The sequence below is a fragment of the Anser anser genome, assembly GCF_964211835.1.
Source record: "Anser anser genome assembly, chromosome: 21".
Taxonomy (NCBI): domain Eukaryota; kingdom Metazoa; phylum Chordata; class Aves; order Anseriformes; family Anatidae; genus Anser; species Anser anser.
Window position 1 is genome coordinate 9,054,083 of NC_139742.1, and position 9,127 is coordinate 9,063,209.

At 53.1% G+C, this 9,127-nt stretch overlaps 1 long non-coding RNA gene across 1 annotated transcript; it reads left to right on the forward strand.

Moving 5' to 3' along the window:
* Window positions 1-567: 567 nt before the first annotated feature.
* Window positions 568-8,098, forward strand: LOC310885113. Its single transcript, XR_014574559.1, has 3 exons — window positions 568-4,689; window positions 6,082-6,166; window positions 7,957-8,098. It is a non-coding gene; the product is annotated as an uncharacterized lncRNA (long non-coding RNA).
* Window positions 8,099-9,127: the final 1,029 nt, after the last annotated feature.

A 9,127-nucleotide genomic window follows, 5' to 3' on the forward strand; every position in this document is an offset into this window, starting at 1 on the left:
GTGGTGTAGCTGTTCCGTGGTGTAGGTGTGCCGTGGTGTAGGTGTGCCGTGGTGTAGGTGTGCCGTGGTGTAGCTGTTCCGTGGTGTAGCTGTTCCGTGGTGTAGGTGTGCCGTGGTGTAGCTGTTCCGTGGTGTAGCTGTTCCGTGGTGTAGGTGTGCTGTGGTGTAGGTGTGCCGTGGTGTAGGTGTGCCGTGGTGTAGGTGTGCCGTGGTGTAGGTGTGCCGTGGTGTAGCTGTTCCGTGGTGTAGCTGTTCCGTGGTGTAGCTGTGCCGTGGTGTAGGTGTGCCGTGGTGTAGGTGTGCCGTGGTGTAGCTGTGCCGTGGTGTAGCTGTTCTGTGGTGTAGGTGTGCCGTGGTGTAGGTGTGCCGTGGTGTAGCTGTGCTGTGGTGTAGGTGTGCCGTGGTGTAGGTGTGCCGTGGTGTAGCTGTTCCGTGGTGTAGTTGTTCCATGGTGTAGCTGTGCCGTGGTGTAGCTGTGCTGTGGTGTAGTTGTTCCATGGTGTAGGTGTGCTGTGGTGTAGCTGTGCCATGGTATAGCTGTGCCGTGGTATAGCTGTGCTGTGGTGTAGCTGTGCCGCGGTGTAGCTGTGCCGTGGTGCAGCCATGCTATCCTGCACCCCCACATGCTCTTGCACACCAGGCGAGTCAGCGGCCGTGGGAGGGGGTTTGCTTGGCCAACAGACCGAGCAACTTGCCAAAAAGGACAGAGATGCAAAAAGCCACGCTCCTCCGCCATCATTTCCCATTTGAGTCAGAACAGCTTAAAAGATAATTAGTTAATTGAGCAATGGAAGCCATCTCCCTATAGCTATGTGTCAGCTCCTATTAGCCGCTCCGTAGCGCTATCTGAGAATACACAGATACTCTCCGGAGATATCGATCATTTATTTAGCAGGCCCTGCTCTCCTCCTTCCCCTTCGGTGGGCGGCGGTGGCTGCGGCGGGCGGCAGCTCCATCACGGCACCCGCGCCCCGCGGACAGCCGTCAGCTGCAATTGTTTTCCTGTGAAAATAGATGTTCCGTATCGATCTCTTTCCTCCAGCGGAGTCCGGGGGGCTTCTCCTCAGTTACTCCGATAAAACACAACTAATTAAATTTGTGCCTTGCTTTTTTTTTTTTTCAATATCGCATTACCCTAATTACTAATTAAGGGGACCACGTGTAAGGGAGAGGCATTCTTCCCCGCAGAAGATCCCCTAACGGCCTAAATGACATCTCGTGGAAGGAGGAAGGCTTTCAGCTAAAGGCCAAGACCGAAGCTTGGGAAAGGATCCCTGGGGGCAACTTAACCAGAGGTGCTTTAACTCCTCGGGTGCTGCCCTGCTGTTTGCTGGATCACCACGGACCAGCACCGGCACGGAGCTGCCCTGCGCACACGGAGCAGCTGGAAGGCACCGAAGGCGCGCTTCTGTGTGCGAGGAGAAATGCAGGGAGGCATTAAAAGTAATGGGGACAGCTGTGCGTGCCACCATCTGCCTGGGAAACCACGCGGGGGGAAGCAGAGGAACCGACTCCTCAGGACGAGTGGCTCGCCCAGCCCTCTCCTCCCACGCCACGGAGCGCAGCGTCCGGCCCGCAGTGCGACGTGCCGCAGCTGGGGCTCGCCAGGGAGGGATGAGCCCTCTCAAGCCTCTACACGCCGCTCTGCTCCTGTCAGAACTGTTTCATTATGTTCCAAGCGGCAATTAAACGCACAAAATTGCAGCGAAGAGTTGTAACGAGCAGGACCCCCGGTAATAAAGCACGGGGTGATGCTGAGGGGAGGGCACCGAATTAGAGCCAGGCTTGAAGCAGACCTCTGGGCTCTCGGCTGCCATGTTAGGGACTCGAACCAAACTAAACCAGCTCCTCCTCTCCTGAACAACCCCAGGGTTCTTCCTTGTGCCCAGGGGACCAGAGGCAGCCTCTGCCAGGCTGCCCACGAGGGCTGGCAGGAGCCCCTGCACCACGCTTGCTGACGTGGGCATTTCGTGTCCGCGCGCATCGCCGCTCACGCTCTGCCTGATCCGGTGTCATAAGTCGCTGCTTCAGTTCTCCTGCGGCTCTTTTAGAGACATATTTTTCCCCTTAAATATGTGGCCAGAAAACACGAGCTGAGATTTATGCTGGGAAGAATTTGGAAGGAATAGCAAATAGGTGCTTGCTGGAGGAAAACAAGACGTTACTCTGGGCATCAGAGAGCCCCACGACACCGGGACTCAGGAGGAAGAAGTTCTGCTGAAGAGCTAGGCACTGACGAAGCCTGGCATTACTGCCCAGTGCTATAATGATGCTTGACCTCCAGGATGAGCCCTTCGGCTGCAGGTCTCTGCTCGGCAAGAGGAGGCTCAGGTAACTTCATCAGCGTTGGACACCTGGGGAAATGGAGACACTGCTGCACCTGGTACCAAGGCAGAGACTGCTGGCAGCCGGACACCTTCCAGAGCCTCTCCATTGCGTTTTCCGTGATGATTTGCATGTTGCTTTATGCAGCACGGTTGCAAACAAAATTTGGCCAAGGAACCATATCAGTAATTGAAATTTGAAAGGGCTCCAGACAATATTGATGTCTACAATTTAGTATCCTCTTGGTTTCTATTCTGCTCACAGGTTAAATTGAACATGGGTCTGTTTTGGATTATTTTATCTCTCGCTTCCTTTAAGTGATTGAAGTCTTAATAATCAAGGATAATACCGACGCCAAAGTTTTAAGCAATAAACATATAAACAGAATGAAGAGAAGCAGAATGCTCATGTCTCTCAACAGCGAAAATTGTTCCGTTTTATTTTGCTGTAGCAGATGTTAAGTTTCCAATAATAAAATAAAATAAAAAATCTAAGGGAGACATTTAGCAAAGTATAGCTTTACACTCCAGAGTTATCACTCCAATTTCAACTGGGACCATAAAGTTTTATGAGCTATTAAATTGTCCTAAACCTCTTTTAACACACTAGCTTTAATGTTGGAGATTAACCATTTAGAAAAAGGAGGTTACCTTAGCAGAGATCGGGCCATTTTCCTGCACTCTTATGCAGTCGATAACACTTTTCCAAGGCAGAGCCATTTGCTGAGTGTGGGGCTGGTAATTAGCCTGCATGCCCTGCAGGTAATGCAGCCGCAGCGCTGATGCAGTCTCCCACAGCGCGAGGAGCATCAGCAGCTGCAGGATGGATGCTCTGGGGAGGTAAAATCCCAGTCTCTTGTCTGGCCTTTATCTTGTCCCCTTTCCCTGTCCTCCCACCCATTCTGTAAGGATGCTCACGATTTCTGCTTTTACTGTGGTTTTTTTTGTTTGTTTTGTGTTTTTTTTTGGGGTGACAAATCTATCTGAGCATGGCCTTTGCCTATATTTTATTACCTTGCAGAAAGAACCCTTGATCTCAGCTTGAATCTGCTGGATGCTGAAGCGAAGCTGGTCTTTGCATGACCCAGGAAAAGGTTAAAAGCAATTTCAATTTGCACTTGCAGAGTTCTTTCCAGAGGAGGAACTCAAAAACACTCCAGACACATCCTCGGAGTGTCACAACACCCTCCATAAGCCCAGTATTATTTTATTGATTTTTAAACAGACACAAACACAGGCCTGGATCCGCAAAAAGATCTTCAGTGTGTTAAAGGGGACTCGTGGGACTTTGCCACTCGTAATCTGCCAAATCGCCACCCTTCAGCTCCCTGCTAAAATGGCACGTAACCCTGCAGGCACCAAAACCCTGAAAGCATCAGCATTTGGACTCCAACGTAGCCCCATTGCCTGGAAGTCGGGACTGGCCCCACCTGGAGACGTCAGTACGGAGAAATCTGAGCAGCATGGGGTTGCCTCGTGCTGACAACTTGCATGGACCAAGTGTTTTTCCTAAAATTTCCACTCTAGCCCCTCTCCCACCTTGAGCTCTTTACCATCTCCCGTGTGAGATCTTTCCCTCTCGTGTCACCCTGAATTTCTGGGGCCACGTGGGGACCTTCAGCAGGAGAGGTGGGACCCGGGAGCTCTGTTACAGCACGGTCTGCATCCCAGGTTTGGCTCTGGAGGCTCTTTGCTGCCTTTTAAACCATCTGAAGTGGTTAAAATCCTGTCCAGGACTTCAAATTATGTACAGTCAGTGCAACAAGCCAGCGTGGCTGCCTGATCTGGGGAGCAAGGAGGAGGGTATTCTGACTTCGATCCCTTCATCAGACCTCGAGGACATGGTTCCCAAGGCTTGTGTACACTGCAGCCTTTTTCTTTCTGATCAAAAAGATGCATTCTGCACTCTGAGGTGCCTCAGACATCAGCAGAAACTGTGCTAGGAACAGCCATTCAGCCCAGCACGCCTCGGGCTGCAGAAATGCTCTGACTAAGGCAATTTGCAGCGGTACAGATGTCTCCCATGCCCTGCATCACAGAGGAACGAGGTTCGGCTGATGCACGCTTGGAGACTAATAGGGCAGTGCATCTATAATTAGCTGGAGGTTTAAACTTCTGGAGCCATTTCCCCTTGGGATGGGGCTCTGAGGAAGAAACCCCTCAGATGTAGCATGTTACACGCCGCAGAGATTTGGATTGAGCAAGTTTTAAGAATGAGTCAGAGAGATTTCCTAACACCTCTTTGTCCCCAGGCTCCCCAGATAACAAACATCAGCTCCGAAGGACAGAAAAGCCCCGTTCCTCCTCCACCCCATCGGAGCCTGTCTGGAGTCGATGGGGATTCGGTGCCCCCTGCCCGAAAGCTGTGAGTTTCCCTCTGCAAACTTCAATTGCTCTCCATTACTACTGAGATTAGGGCTCCCTAAAAATACTACATAACTTAACAAAGCCCAGTTTTGCTGTTTCATTCTTCCCAAACCCTCTTCCTAGGGTTATAGTAGCTCCACCAGAGCAATCCTACTGTTTGTTCTTGGCCCCTACGAGACCCCCCAGCATCTCCCTGGAGAGCGAGCCCCAGCTGGAGCAGGGCAAGGTCTTCCACAGCATCCTCCACCTCCCAGCTGCTCTGCTGGGGGCTCGAGGCCCCACGGGGTTGTGCTGTCCTCGCCCACGGGGCGCTTGGTCAGAGGGAAAAAGCCCCCAGCACCCCGGGAGGTGTTTTGTTGCTCAGCCTTAATAGTTAAAGGGAGGAAAATAAATGCAAGGGGCTATTGAAACCAGAGACCCGCCAGCATTTCCAGGCCATTCATCTGCCTCTTTCAGTTCCTTTGCTTTCCTTTTAATGTATGTAGATGGAGAATGCAAATACCAACGTGAGAAAACTGACCTTTTGGCTGAATGTCACCAAGTTCTGCAGCAGTGGGAGTGTTTGCATTCGGTCGTTAGCTTTAGCCTGTACAATTATTTATATATATCACTGTAAGGCTCGGCGGGATGACTCAAAAATGCTTTTGACCTTGGTTGTTCTGGTGGTTTGATGGGCTGCAGCCCTGAAACGTTGGGCTGCTCGCAGCAGTGCTAGCCTTACAAATGAGCCACCCCGGGCACGGACCTGGGTCCAGCGCTGCCCTACAAGCGCCATCGCTCAGCAGCCAGGAGAGCCAGCAGCCTGATCCTACAGCTGTAGGAATGGAGTCATCAAAATTCGTGTTTAAATTAAACTCATGTTTAATTTTGGAAACGTAAAATACAAGGTACTAAGCTTGAAATTCACAAGGGACCGGATACCCAGAGTTTCCAACTGATGAAGCCAACTTCCAGGATACCCCAACACATCCCACCTTGGCCACGATGGGGTGTGACCATGCAGTATGCCTCCAGCACTGCTCTGGAGTGACGATATTTTGGTATTTTATCAAAGATACTGAGCCCCAGACAGTGGCACTCCTGAAAGCCCTGCCCACCATGCCTCCTCAGCCCTCACCTCCTTGGGAGAGCTCTCGAAGGCTGAGCTGGCGAGCTCTCCAACTTCTCTCCTGCCTGGATTTCACGCTGTTCAAAGAAAAAGCGCTCCCCGAGCTGCATTACAGGCAAGCAGCCTGCCTGGCTGCTGGGCTCCCTCGCTCTGCATACTAACGCCTTGCTTTTGTGCTCACATGCCTCTCTCCGAGGCTCTGTTGAATTTCATTCCAGCAGACAGCATTACCTCGTCCGCTTCCTTTAAACTACACTAAAATCCATCTCTTCTGTTCTTCAGGTGCCCGGATGGAACGTGCAGGTGGCCAGGGACCAGCTCTGGGAGCCTGCAGCACAAATGCAGAAGCCCCAGGAGGGGGCTTGGGGTGAGCGCTGGGGGACCAGAAATGGAGCTCGGTGGCCTCGGCTCTGTCCCGCCATCCTGCCACTGTCATTTTGACATCCGAACCCTTTCCTCATCCTTTTTTTGCCCTTATTTTACATGCCACAGCCATCCTGTGTCTCAGTGATGGTACTTGGAGAAATTAGGGCAACTGCTGTACCGGGTTTTTATTAGTATTGCCAAACTCTTTCAGCATTTTTAGAAAGGGCTTGAAAGGAGGCCAAGTCGTTTCTCCCTCTTCTATTTCTTTTCCTCCACCTCCTCCCTCCCCACCCCCCCCGCCTTTGCTGTCTGCGGATGCTTTGGGATGAATTAATTTAGACGTGTGGTTTTGAATGTTTTTGGCTCCTGGTTATCGAGCCATTCAGCGGCTCGCGGAGCCTCCCCCATCGGCTGTTATTGAACCAGACAGAGAGGGGCGGAGGAGATGGCAGCGGCCTGATTTGTTGGCTTGTTAGTTCTGCTCCTGCGAGCCGTCCATCGTCTCATATTTCTGAATGCTGACAGGCAGAGACGTCAGCCAAAACGCTCCTCGCGGGCTCACGGCGAAGCGATGCCTCCTTCATGCCGCTGCCGGGAGCGGTGCTGGGTGGAGGCAAAGCTGAGCAATTTCCCTCTTTTCCCCCTTTTCCACCCCTAGCCCCACATTCTTAGGTCAGGCTGTATGCCCTGCCCTGCTCCGGGATGCCTGGCGAGGTGTTTTTAGCACCAACGCAGGGGGAGATGATGGTGGCAGCAGTACGCACGTGGAGAGGACCCCTGCAGTCCTTGTGCGCGCCCTGGGCTGGGTTTGAGTCTTCTCCATGGAGAGGCTCCGGCTGTGTCCCAAAACCCCGCAGCTTCAGCCAGCTTTGAGCTGCAGAAACATTGGTACCAGCGGCTCTGCCGGGGTAATCCTGCCCGCTGTGCCCCGCGGAGACCCCGCTCGTGGCCTCGGATGCTGCTGGAGGAGCTGAGAGCTCAGGGCACCACGGCTTGCTCTCCTGGAGCCTCCCGCAGTGTCAGCAGCAGCAGAGATCACAGCAAAACCCTCCTGAAATGCGCAGCCTACTGGTGCTGGGGCCCTTTAATCATCGGGAGAATTCATCATTTTCTCAGCTTTCTAGTTAAATTTTAAAAGCCCACCTGAAACCCTCATTAGTACCCGTCAAGACTTTCTTTGAGTATACTTCTGCTCTGATTTCGTACCGGGCTAATATCTAAGGAAAATATTATCTCTCTGCTTTGGCTCCCTGCCATCCTGGCCGTGTTGGTGTTTCAGTGGGGGATGGAAATGTTCCGGTTCCTTCGTGTAGCTGGCAAAACTCAGGGCTGGGGGAAATCCCAGGGCTTTGAAGCATCGCCACGCGCAGGCGGTGGCGGTGATGGCACTTTAATCTGCGAGGAGGAAGGTTTTGAAGTCTGTAACTCCCACCAGTATTGTGGAAATCCTCCCGAGATTTACCACCAGAGCCCCATGGGAAGAGGGTTGGTGCTGGGGCTGGGCTGGGCGCCCACCACCCTGACAGCCCCTGCAGGGGGTTTTTCACCTGATCTCTTTGCGAGGGGGTTAACACACTCCAAAAAAGGGGACTTTTGGCCCCAGCCCTCACCAAAGCACGGCCTGTGTGGGTGAGAATACCCTGGCACAGGCCCTTCTCCCATTGCTGCAATCCGAAGCTCTTGGGGAGGGCACAGCAACCTTTCTGCAAGCTCAGATCAATGCAGGCAATGCCTCCAGGCTGCAATTAAAAGCACGGTGTTGCTCTGACTTTTATTTTCATTTTTCTTCAGCATTAACGCCTGGGCTTTCGGCTACCTGAGCTGAGCCGGCCGGCTCTGCCTTGGCTGTCGGGGAGGTTTCTCAGAGGAGTCTGGCCATGGTCCTGGCAGAAGGTACGGCCACACGAGGAAGTTAACACGAGGTAAAACAGGGTGTGAAACTGCTCCTCGGCAATTAATTGCACATTCGCCCTGTGGTGAACGCAGAGCTCCAGGATGCGCTGCAGACCCGCGCCCTGGCGGTGTGCACATGCGGGGGGCTTGCACAAGGAATTACCCCGAAATCTTTCCAGCTGAAAAATGCCATGCCGAGAGCTCTGCTGGTAAATTCCCTCTGCTCGCACGGCTGCAGAGGCTGGGGCTGAAGGAGGTTTTAATGCACTTATCTTGCACAGAGCACTTGAAGCATCTCCTCCATGCGAGAGGGGGAAGAATAGAGAGGAATGCATGAGGGCAGAGGAGCGCGGCGCGGAGCCCGCTGAGTGTCGGAGGTGGACGGCAGCGAGGCTCTCTGCGAGCAGCCTTTCTCCAGCTGGGTTCCTCTTTTGCAATTCCAGCGTCTTGTTTCTCGGTAATTTATATTGACAGAGTCTTTCAAAACACTTTAGGGCTGTTTACAACATTGAGCAAGAACATTTTGTCTCATGTCCTCTCCATTCTTAAAGACGATCCTCCTCTCCTGCGTCCGGCCCCGGGTCCTGCTGCCCCCTCGCCCGGTGCCTGGCCACGGTACCCGCAGCACACCACATGGCTGCAGCAGCGACAAACCAAGGAAGAACCTGCAGACCTCTGTGATGCGGTACTAATTGCTCATTAGCTTTACAAGCCTGGGAAATAGCACCTTTCCAACGGCAGACGCTTCCTGAGCCAGAAGAGCTCGCTCGTGTGTGTGTCTGTGCACAGGGAGCGTGGTTGTAAGTGCTGGGACGCAACGTGGCGTACAAACTGTGGCAGGAGATGGGGTCTCTGGGTGCTGCTCCTGCACCCCTGTCTGGCCATCTGCATCACGTCGCTGGATCCCAGTGGGACAGCCTGCAGTGAGCCCCTTCCTCCCCACTCCTCCTGGTTTCTGCTGCCCCTTGCTCTGCCCATCTGGATGTCATGGTCATCCCTGGTCCCCCGGCACGTCGGCCACTTTTGTCCTGAGAGTCTTGGGAAGCTGATCCTCTTGGGAAGCCTATGT